The following is a 12635-nucleotide window of genomic DNA, read 5'->3' on the forward strand; positions in this document are numbered from 1 at the left end:
ATAGAATCATGTACATGGACATATGGGATTAGACAAAAAGTGTGAGCATTTATATATTAATGTTAAGGCCCACCAGAAAATATCCACCATGGAAGACACACTGGAAAACCAAGAATACAAAAATGAACTGGCTAATCAGTATCAGCCAGCCTTTGTTATTAGCCATAATGGAGTGATGACCACAGGAATGGAATGATCACAGTGGCAGATATAGAGGCTATATTTGGACCCCAAAGCATAGACTCCTCCTTACCAAGGTCAGTCTAGCTATCGCCTCATGTGAATGTTTAGTCTGGCAGAGATTAATACAGATTCCCCCAATATGGCACTATTCCTCAAGGAGAATAACCAGCCACTTGGTTGCAAGTTGATATCTTTGGGCCTCTTCCCTACTAGAAGAGCCAGGGGTTCATCCTCACAGGGACTGATACATTTTCTGGGTATAGGTTTCCTTTTCTTATTTGCAGAGTTTCATCTAGCAACACTGAATGGGTCCCTACCAAGTGTTTGACCCATAGCCATAGAATCTTATAGACCTTAGCATCCAGCTAGGAGCCATTCACAACAGTGGAGGTGCAGAGTGGGAACATGACTTTTTGATCTGCTGGTTGTATCATATGACACACTATCAAGAAGCAATCGGCCTGATAAATCTTTGGAATGACCTATGGGAGACAAAACTGTAGCATCAGCCAGAGAATATACTCAAGTACCAGAGGAAATACTCAAAAAGGAGAGGTTACCATCCTCTAGGGTACATTATATATGCTAAAAGCAGGCCCTTAGTATGCATTCCTGAAAGGAAGAATACATGATTCTGGCAACCAAAATAGGAAGAAAGAACAGCCCCACTTATCATCCCTACCCATGACCTCCTACTAGAGAACTTTGGCCTCCTGTCCCTGAAACTCTAAGCTCTGAATGATTAGGAGTGCTGGTTTCCATAAAGGCCACACTCTTGCCAGGGGACATAGTAAGTATCCTATTGAAATGTATATTATAGCTGCTATCTGGGCACTTTGAATTCTTTGAATCCATTGATTAGTGGGTGGGAAGAGTCACCCTTTTGGCAGGAATAATTGATTCTTATCAACAGGAGAAGCCGACTGTTTTGACACAGTTGGAGCCAGAAAGTATAGAACCCCAGTGATTTACCTGTTTGCCATTTGATTCTCTCTTGCCTAATAGCTACGGTGAGTAAACAAATACAGCAACCCTGGCCTTTAGAAGCATAATATTATCTAAGGCTCAGAGGATTAGTGAATAAAAATTTGGATCACATTACCAGGAAAGTATTAATAAAGACCTACAGAGGTGATAGCTCTGAATAAGGGGAATTTAGAATGAATAGTGCGGGGAAGAAGATGATTAACATTTGCAGCCCTAAGACCATCACTAGTGACATGAGCTATAATTTGTCCAGCTAACTTCCCTCTTCTAAGTTTCTCCTCAGATGACAGGCTACAGAAAACCTGGAGAATTCTCTGCTAAAAAAAAATGTGGAGGATTGATGCAGCTCAAGAGGTGTAAGAAGTCAGCTATACAGGCTAATAAGTGTGCCAACCAGATCTCCCTTCAAGTGAGAAACTGATCTGAGAACTATAGACAACAGCCTCCAGCTTCTATATATTTCTTTTGATTCACTGTAGCACCAAGGCCATATTCTCTCTGGGCTGCCCCCAGCCAATGTCTAAGCATGGAAAATGTACTAGAAGTACTATAGCTGTAGTCTAAAGTGCTTCCTACCACCTACTTTCCCTTTCTTCACCTTCTTGTTTCACAGCTATCAGATGTTCGTTGAAAGTTTTTCTTGCCAACCCCTGATCCTTCTCCTCTTCACCTTTCCTAGACATTAACCTTAATAAATCCCATTCATGTTTAATTCTCTCCATGCTTCTACTTCTTATAGGACCCAACATGGCACACTAACTCTACCAATCTACTAACTCTTGCACCCAGAGGAAATGAAATAAGACCCATAGCACTAGTAGTACCTTAGTTCAATTATAGTTAATCCATCACAAGGTACATTTTCTAACTGCCACAATATGGCAGATAGATATAGATATAGATATAGATACAGATATAATCTCCAACTATTGTCATACATGTGCACATATAAATGAATGAGATATGGTCTTTATTGTCAAGAAACAATGGGTGTATCTGGAGAGACAGATACATGCAAAATTACTAAAATCACATTCATTCAGTGATAAGACCATGTCATAAAGGAAATGTATCAAAGTGTTTTGGGAGGAGAGAATCTCTGGGAGGATTTTATAGTGAAAGCTTCTAGCACTGATCTACTTGTGGTACATTATATTTTCCAAAAATGACCATAAGAGAATTTGTAGTCTCACATGATCTTTCAGAAACTTGTCACTCTCTCAAAAGGTAGAGTCCATTTCCTCTCCCTTGAACCTGCTATTGTATTTGAAACTGACATTGAATAGAATGGAGCAGAAACGATACTGCATAGCTGCTGAGTTCTAGGTCTTAAAAGGCAATGCAGTTTCACCTCAGGATAGATGAGCTAATGCATAAAAAACAAAACAAAACAAAACAAAACAAAACCACTACCTTAAAGATTCCATGTTGGACAGACGCAAGGAAAGACTGAACAGAGATAGAGGAAAATGGTCAAGGAGGCCCAACTCTAAAGCCTCCTAGTCCAGGTCCCAGACACATGAGTAAACAACTCATCAGATGATTACAGCAAGCAGCAGCCTTCCAGCTGCTCCAGGGGCAGCAGAGCCTAGCTTTCCTTTTCAAGGACTTTCCAAACTGCAGTCCAAATCACGACTAAAACAGATTTTATTTTAATCAGTTAAGATTTGATGTACAAAATGAGGTCAAATGTACAAACTTCCAGTTATAAATAAGTCATGGCAATGTAATGTACAGCATGGTGATTATAGTTAATAATACTGCACTGCATATTTGAAAGTTACTAAGAGAGTAGATCTTAAAAGTCCTCATCAAAACAAAAAAAGAAAATTTATAACTATGAATGGTAACGGATGTTAACTAGACTTATTTTGGTGATCATTTCACAGTGTATACAAATATCAAATCAGTATAGTGTACACTTGAAAGTTATATAATGTTGTATTTCAATTATACCTCAATTAAGAAATTTGGTGTAGTTTTCTAGATTCAATTGTAAATGAATTTCAACAGTTTTTCAATTGATTGATAAATAGAAGTGTATATGAGTGTGCATGTATTATCTGTTCATCATATATTCATTACGGGGATTTCCACTCATTGATTTGTATGAGTTCTTCATTTTTAAAATATGATATTAGTATGATTCATAACTGTTATTTTCAAATGACAAAAAGTTTCTTGACTGAAGCTAAAATGGAACTTACCAATTCACAGAGCCAGAAGGGCCAGGCATTTAAAAATTCCAGACATAGACTCAAATGTTCAAGCGATATTTTAAGAATCTTCCATTTTATCTTTCAAATGTAGTCTTATTTTTATGTGTTCATTTTCAAACAGTCTCTCTCTTTGTGGTACTAAAAATGGCCCTCAGCAGCTCTGGATTCCATGATCCACACAGTCAATTATACCATCAAACTCAGATCATTTCTTAGAAAGCCGTTGTAGCATACTTCCTGAAGATGATCCCTTGGGTTGGCTGGAGAAATATATTCATCTGTGAATTGATACGTATGGCCTGAAAGATGGATTGCCCTCATTCCCTCAATCTTAGGCCTAAGTCATTGGTTAAGCTCCACCACAAAATACAGACAAATTCACTGAAATATCCTTTTAAATAATTTATTACAAATATATTTTCCTGTTTCATTTTTAGCCATTTTTTAAGGTATTTCTTCTTTGATTAATAGTTTTTCATTTTCATGTAGACAAGAGAATTTCTCTTTACCTCTTTTCTCTTTCCTTCAGCAATTTCTAATGACTTTGTGTATTTGATAAAAGTTATTTTCTTCTACTTTTAGACAGTTTTTGGTATTTATTATATTTTAATTACATAAAATTTGAAATTGATCTGAGCATCTATATTGATTTATTTATCCAAGTGTTAACATCTTATCTGAACATCATTTGTTGGATAATTCTTCCTTTCTTCATTGATTTGTAAATCGTCTTGTCATAAATTAATTTTATATGCATAGTAAGTATATTAAGGATTATTTGGGGCTATGAATTTCACTAAGTTGTTGACTCTCTTTTTTATCAGTAGCACATTTCTTTGACTTCTATATCTTCTCATAATTTATTATTCAGGAGTTTCACTGATTCTACCAATTTAAATTACTCATTTTTATGCCATACATTAGCCAGTAGTTCAACCCTCAGAAATATATTTGTTGTAATGAATTGTCTCAGCTTTCTTTCTTTTGGAATGAATTACACTTACTTTGTAACAGCTTTATTGAGGTAAAACTGACATACTATAAAGTCCACATGGAAAAAGTGTAAAATTTGATGTTTTGACATATGCATATAACTGCGAACTATCACCTCAATCAAGATAATAAACATACCCATCACCCCCAAAAGATTCCTCATGCCTTATTTTAATCCTTCCTTCCTGACCTTTTCCACAGTTGACGTCTTGTAGTAAGTGGTCTGCTTTCTGTTAATATATGTTAGTTTGCATGTATAAGATTTTATATAAGTGCAATTCTATAATATGCATTCTTTTCATCTGGATTCTTTCACTCACCATAATTGTTTTGAGCTTCATCCATACTGTTGTATTAACAGTCTCCTCCTCTATATTGCCAAACAGTATAATTCATTTGTCAGATTTGCCACAATTTGTTTATCCATCCTTCTACTTATAGCTATTTGAGTTGTTTCCAGTTTGGGGCTAAAACAGAAAATTAGGCTTCTATGAACATCTGTGCAAAAGTCTTTGTGTAGATATAAGCATTCATTTTTCCAGATAAATAAATATCTAGAAATGGAATGGCTAGGTCTCATAGCAGATGAGTGACTGACTTTCCTTTTCAGTGTCTAGTTGTGTTTTAATCTTAGATTTAAAATGAGGAGTCAGCTTTATACCTGCTTGCTTTCATAGGAATTATCATCTGTTATGAATCAGATGAGCAAGGAAAACAATACAAAAAGAGACAAGACCATGGGGTCCTAGAATTTAAAGCAAGAACAACTCTTGATGATCACAGATTCCTAATCCCTCATTTTACAAAGGGAAAAAAACTAAACAAAACAAAACCTCAATACCTGAGAAGAGTAAGTGACTTGCCCAGAATCAGGACAATTTCCAAAGATAATTGCCGATCTATTTATTTTACCACTAACATTGACTTTAAATTTTTTTTCAGTCAGCCTTTTTAGGCAGGGAAACATGCAAAAATATATTTTTTTAATATTTAGAGAAATTTCACATTCACAGCAAAACTGAACAGAAAGTACAGAGATTTTCCATATACTTCCCGCCCCCAAACAAACATAGCCTTCCCTATTATCAAGAGTCTCCACCAAAGCAGTACATTTGTTACAAATGACGAATCTACATTGACATACCTTTGTCACCCAAAGACCTTAGTTTACATTCGGGTTCACTCTTGGTGTTGCACATTCTATAGGTTTGGACAAATGTATAATGACATATACTCACTATTATAGAATCATACAGAGTATTTTCACTGCCCTAAAAATCCTCTGTGCTCCGCTTCTTCATCTCTCTCTCCCCCTAATCCCTGGTAACCACTGATCTTTTTACTGTCTCCATAGATTTGCCTTTTCCAGAATGTCACAGAGTTGGAATGACACAGTATGTAGCCTTTTCAGATGGGCTTATTTTACTTAGCATGTGTGCATTTAAATTTCCTTTCATGCTTGATAGCTCATTCTGTTTTACTGCTGAATAATATTCCATTTTATGGATATTCCACAGGCTATCTCTTTACCTACTTACTGAATGGCATTTTGTTGCTTTCAAGTTTGGGCAATTATGAATAAAACTGCTATAAACACCCTTGAGCAGTTTTTTGTGTGGACAATAATGGACTTTTAAGGAAACTACAAACTGTTTTCCAAAATGTGTAATTTTACATTTCCTACCACCATTTTATAAGCATGGAGCTTATTTTCCAATTGGAGCAGTTTCTCCAATTCTCAACCAATACTTAATATGGTCAATCCGTTTCATTATAAATATTCTAATAGGTGTTTTCGTGTATCCTATTGTGGCTTTATTTTGCATTTTCCTTACAAGTATTTGTTGAGCATCTCTGAAGGAGCTTTTATGAGACCCAAATATCACTTGACATCCAAATAGGATATGATTTGACATCTAAATATCAAATACTTTTCTCATTTTTGAGCTTTCTGGTTCCTTTACTGATTTTTTCAGAAATTTTGTATATTGTGGATCAAAGTCCTTTATCAGATAAATGATTTGGATATGTTTTCTATCATTCTATGAATATTATTTGTCTTTTCTTTCATTTGACATCATTTAAAATCAAAAATGTCTTTCAATGATGAAATTCAAAATTTATAATTTTTTCCTATTTTGGATTGTGTTTTTTGTACTGAAACTAAAAAATCTTGGTCACTGAAAGTAACAGATATTTTCTCATTTTATTGTTGGAGTTCTATACTTTTAGGTATAGACTTATGTCTACGATCCATTTTGAATTTCCATTTGAATTTATATATGAGGCAAGGTATGCATTCAAGTTATTTATGGTTAATTTCCATTATGTACATAGAATACATTCAGGAAGATAAGTTTTGATAAATTGAATACTTTAACATTATGAAATAAGATTCTTTAGTGCTTTTATCATTATTTTATCATCTGAAACCTACTTTGTTTGATATTAATGTAGTCACTCCAACTTTTTCTTTCAATTAGTGTGAGCATGTGTGTCATTTTATATCCTTTTACTTTTAATCTATTTGTTTATTTATATTTAAAGTAGGTTTCTAGTAGGTAGCATAGAGTCGTGCCTTCCTTTTTGCTCCAGTCTGACAATTTCTGCCATTTACTGGGGTGTTTGGATACTCTACATTTAACATTATTATGTATATGTTATAGTTTTCAGTTTAGGTCTGTTCTTTTGACATTTCCTTTGTATTTGTCCCATATGCTTTAGTTCATTTTCCCTCGTTTTTCTAACCTCTTTGGATTAATTGAATATTTTTTATAATTTCATTCTATCTCTTTTACCTATCGCTCACCAAATGCTGATGGCAAAATGACATTCATTAATGTTTCCACAGGGGAATATCTCTGTTTTATAGTTCCTACAGATTATATAATTGTTTCACCATTTTTTTCCATTAGGGGTTTTGCATACAATAGTTCATCTTATTTTTTTAGACAAAATCATTAATCTCTTTTTAAACTATAGTTACTCTGTTATTTATCCAATTAACAGCTGATGTTTTCTGCAGTGATAGGCTATTCAGGTCTTTCTCCTGGATCACCCAAGATTTTTAAAAGAGAAATGCCCAAGAGTCCTGGTCAACATGACACAAGATCACAGTGAGAAAATATATTTAACTACCATCCACCTTTGGTCACACCATCCTCTAAACTGAATGTTAAAATTAATTGCATATTGGGTTTTACAAATGATTTTATTCTTTGGCCCTTTAATTCTATTGATTTGGGCACACTACCCCCAAACTTCACTTTGCCTGACATTCGTTGCCCATTCCCTAAATCATACCATCACTTCCATCTCTGCATCTAGTACAATTTTGTTGCCTAAGAGAATACTTCCAAATATTATTTCACTCTAAATTATTTTGAACTATTTTAAATTGGTTTAATTCTATTAAAAGTCCAAGGTAAAAAAAAACACACTTAAATATTTAAATGTTAATTAACTATTATAATTGTAATTGATTTGACAAGTCCATAAGACCCTTAAATGTATTTATGTAGTATTTTCTCTAATGTGTTCTAAACATCAGTTTATAATGTACTGTTAATTCAGCAAGAATATTTTATTAAGCACATGCTATAAGCCATGAACTCTGCTAGATGCTCTGACAATTCATGACTCAGAGTATTTCTCAATTAGGTATTGCTCTATCATTTACAACTACTCAGATTTATGCTTAATGTGTTTATTTGAGCTGCACTCCTTATTAGGTAAACAAGCATTTGAACAGACCATACTGTTCACCATATTTATTTCTATCAGTTATTTCTTGCAATTTAATATTAAATAATTAAGATAGAAATGAGACTATTTGCATTTGTATTAGTAAATTGATCAAGTTATGGTAATAGGCTCAAATAAACAACTTCACATTATTATCTGAAAAAAAGCTATGGACAAAGACAAATTTCATGAATTAAATATATAGAGGTGTTTATCATCATGGCAATGAAAAAATGGAAGAAAGTTGACGTTTTCAAAATTTATTTTTTGATTTACTCATTTGCAATTGTTTTGTCAAATATTTGAAAGCTTTTGATTCTTGCTGGTCATCAACATAAAATTAAACACAATAGGTGTTCTGTTTGATTCAAAATAACTAAAATTTCATTATAGTTTTATCATCTGCAATGAAGCTATGACAATGAATAAGTAATTTAGATTTTGCCAATCTGAGATTTTATGTTGTAAGAAAATACATAGTGATATCAAAATAATTGCTTACAGTGATACTTTTTTTGACAGTTTCTAATTCTATCAGCCTCCTAGTATGGTATGGAATTAAATATATGTTATATTTTGCATAAGATAAGGGCCTCACAATATGCAATCATCAACCGTATTGACTATAAATTGGCATATGTGAAATTTCTAAGAGGAAAATCTTTAGATGTAAGTCTGTGAAGTAGACATAATTATCCCATCTTTACTTTGACTTCTGGAATGGATATACTACAGATACATATATATATATATATACATATATATACACACACTTAAAAACCCTTTTATTTTTCAAGGACAGATGAATAAAATATAAATAACTGTCTAATTCAATGACTCACAGTGAACACAAATTAAATTACTATGGTATATGAATAGGAATACTCTATGCAAGGTCTGGGACCCAACCCCAAAAATAAAAGTACTATTCTGTATCATAGATATGAAGATTATTGTTTTTATTTGGTAGAAGACAATTCAATATGCCTCCAAATTTCAGTAGTGCCAAAAAGGCAAAGAGGTTAACTATAAAACCATTTGTGGGGAGTGATGATAATTTAACTTAAATATCAAATTAAGATACCATTTACAAAACTAACACGACATTGTACATCAACTATACTTCAATTAAAAAAAAGAAATATCATTTGCAAATCAGGAGAATGCATTTATCACTGCTGCTAAGATATAGTTTATTGGGTGTTATAGATTGTGAAAAAAAATACACAAGGTTTGATATATATTCATACTGTAGAGTGATTTCCTATTGCAAATGATTGGAACACACTTCTGGCATCCTAATGTTCCTGTGCTGATGGGCTCTTGTTTTGTTCAACGTGTCTAAAGCAATAAAATCTGCTTGTAAGCTCTCATCTGGCAGCTGAGCACTGCATGCGTTCAGGTCATTATGGCGGTAGGGATGCTCAGTTGGGAAAATGGTACATAAATAATGATAACGTGAGCAGAGTCTGATTAATCCTTACTGGCCAGTGACTATTTTTAGGATCCTCTTGCCTTTGGGAGGATTTATGCTTCTGAGGAATTGAATGTAACAGTGTGAATGCTAACTCTATTCTGACAGCACAAGAGGAGCTTTTAGAAAACAATTACTTTAGAAATGAGTTATGAAAATCAGAGCATTTTTAAGTATACTTATGTAGTTTTTAAGTAAGTATGTACTATGTTTTGAGAACTATTACTATGAGAATATTTTATAAAAGTCCCCCCAAAATGTAAATCTCAGGGAAAGACAACAGTTGTTTTCCATTAGTATTATACTCTATTTCTTAGTGATAACTTTCTGATGTAGTCTCTGCAATTCATTTTATTTTATTTCATTATTTTAAAAAATTATTTCTACCTGGTACACTTTCTCATTCTCTCCTTTCTTTTCTCTCTCTCTCTCTTTCACACACACACACACACACACACACACACACACACACACACACCATAGAGATATAAAAGATTTTTTCCCAAATAAAGAAATAAGGTAGAACTCAAAGAGCTGGATACATATATTCATGTATCTGATATTTGGGATATTTATATAATTGCATTTCCAGTTATACAAAGCAACATGGGTAGCTTCCAAACAATTAAGTATTTTAGCTCTATCAATTAAGAGAAACAAGCTTATATTGTCAGTTAATAGCATACATTTTCATATCAACTGTGACTACATATTTTAATGTTTTCATTACCTCAAAACCACAAAACATCTGATCAAGCTACACCTGTCTATTATTTGAAGCTTCTTCTGTGCTGGTAGGATCTAATGTTTGACAAACATTATATAAGCTCTATCAGACACTTAATTTAGATTTATAAGTACACTACCACAAATATTTTGTGTTGATGACTTAACCAGATTGATAGTTATCTTAATTCCAATATGATAGACTTATTGGTGCTTTCGTCTAGCCAGTCTTTAGATGACCAATAATACAGACTGTGATTACTTCTCCTGGTACTAGCCACCAATTTTTGAACATTTGTAAGAGATGCTATTCCAGCTATTCACATTTATGATTTATAATTATCAGACCTACTGTGAATGTTATAAAATATTATCCCTATTATACAAATAAGAAGGGCACTACAGTTCAAGGGTAATAGCTTGACCTATATAACAGAACTAAGTTAGTGAGCTAGGTCTATAATGTAAAGCTGTATGGTTCCAAAGCCATGTTATTTTACACATTATGTCATGCTACCTGAGGTTGATTTAATTTGATTTCTATTTTTAAATATTTTTGCAATCTATCTGAAATCTAATCACAATTTGTCATTATCTCTTACCATAGGCAAAATGAATTCTTAAAACTAGTCACAGCCATTTATAGTGAACATTTGTGACTCATGTTTGCCATGGGGCACTACAAAGATGAATGTGATAAGACCGTAAAAGAAACACATTACAGATTATAATGAATAGTATTAATACACACATGGGATTTAAGAATGCTATAAAGGAGTAATTAATTTTAACTTGTACAATCTAGCAATCCTTGTAGGAGAAATAGGTCTTGACAAATAAGTAAAACTTGAACACATAGATATGGGGACAAAAAGGGGAGATAAAAGATTTTAAGCAAAGGCACTGAACTTGACAAACATTAGACTGAAAACTGCAAGCATGGACAGAACATAGTTTTGCTTTCCCGAGATGGTATATGTCTAGGATTTGTGTTTGTTGTAAGATACAATGATAATACCCTCACTACCACCACCACTACAACTTATTTACTTCTTTCCCTTCCTTCTGAAAATACTAAAGTCGACAATTAAATATAGTAATTGACTAAAATTATAGATTCTATAATATATAATGTGCTTTTATACACATTTTAGGTTATTTTTGTTATAAAATAGTAAGCCAATTCTATATTTCAAAATTACCTTTATGACCTATTGAGAGTTGTTATGAATGAAACTGCTTGGACACTGGGAATAATTTGATTTGATGATTACAACTCACCACATTCTAAGGAAGAATTAAACTTGGAAAGAAATTGAACCTATGAAAGAACATGTATATACATGAGCACATTTATTAACTCTTATCTCCTATATCATCTCTCAGCATTTTGTACCTGCTTTTAATATATCAGTTAGAGAACTGTATTTGAATTATTTATTTTTCATGTTTGTTTCTCCCCCCAAATTCAGTCTCTTCTGAATGAAGTTCCACATCTTTTCATTCTTTAGATTAATAGGACAAAATACTTTGTCATATTTTCATCTTTTGAAAAAGTGCAAAGTTGATTTATATTTAATAATGCCTTGTTAAATTCAGAGAATAACCTTTACTATGAAAGCACAAGTATTGTCATATTTCATACAGAAAAATATGCACTTGTATGACTCTGAACCAAATGCATCTATTTTATGAACACTATCGCTTTTGTAGTTTAAGAAAGCTCAACAATTATTTCAAAAATGATATCTTCAATTAGGGTATATTAATGTAGACAAACATGCATAATTCATCTGGATAAATGGCTAATGAAAAACAATGAGATAATTCTATTTTAAAGAAGGAGAGACATAAGTCATTTACAATTGTTAAAAGAAGTATAATTAAAACCATAACAAAGAACCAAACAGAAATTATGGAGTTGAATAATAAAATTAATGAAAAAATTTAAAACTGCAATGTAGAGTGTAAACAGCAGACATGAAGCAGAAGAAAGAATCTGTAAACTCAAAGACAAATTATTGGAAATTACCCATACTACCCAAAGTGATTTGTAAAGTAAAAACAATCCCTATCAAAATTCCAATGGCATATTTCATAGAAGTACAAAAAGCAATTCTAAAATTCATATAGAACCAAAAAATATCCTGAATATACAGATTAATCTTGAGAATTAATCTTGAGAATCTTGAAAAAGATGAACAAAGTTGGAGGCAGCACACGTCATGATTTCAAACTATATTACAAAGCTATAGTAATCAAAATAGTATGGTATTGGCAAAAAAACAGACACATGGATCAATGGAGCA

The 12635-nt window shown here is 32.8% G+C and overlaps 1 pseudogene across 1 annotated transcript in view; it reads right to left on the reverse strand.

Moving 5' to 3' along the window:
• The window catches only part of LOC307053743 (dysbindin-like), a 44321-nt pseudogene extending 42429 nt beyond the window's left edge, over positions 1-1892 (reverse strand). The window contains exon 1 of the transcript in view: positions 1754-1892. The product of the transcript in view is annotated as a dysbindin-like (transcript). The remainder of the gene's footprint in view (positions 1-1753) is intronic.
• Positions 1893-12635: the final 10743 nt, after the last annotated feature.

Source organism: Hyperoodon ampullatus, assembly GCF_949752795.1.
Source record: "Hyperoodon ampullatus genome assembly, chromosome: 5".
In the NCBI taxonomy this organism is placed as follows: Eukaryota; Metazoa; Chordata; class Mammalia; order Artiodactyla; family Ziphiidae; genus Hyperoodon; species Hyperoodon ampullatus.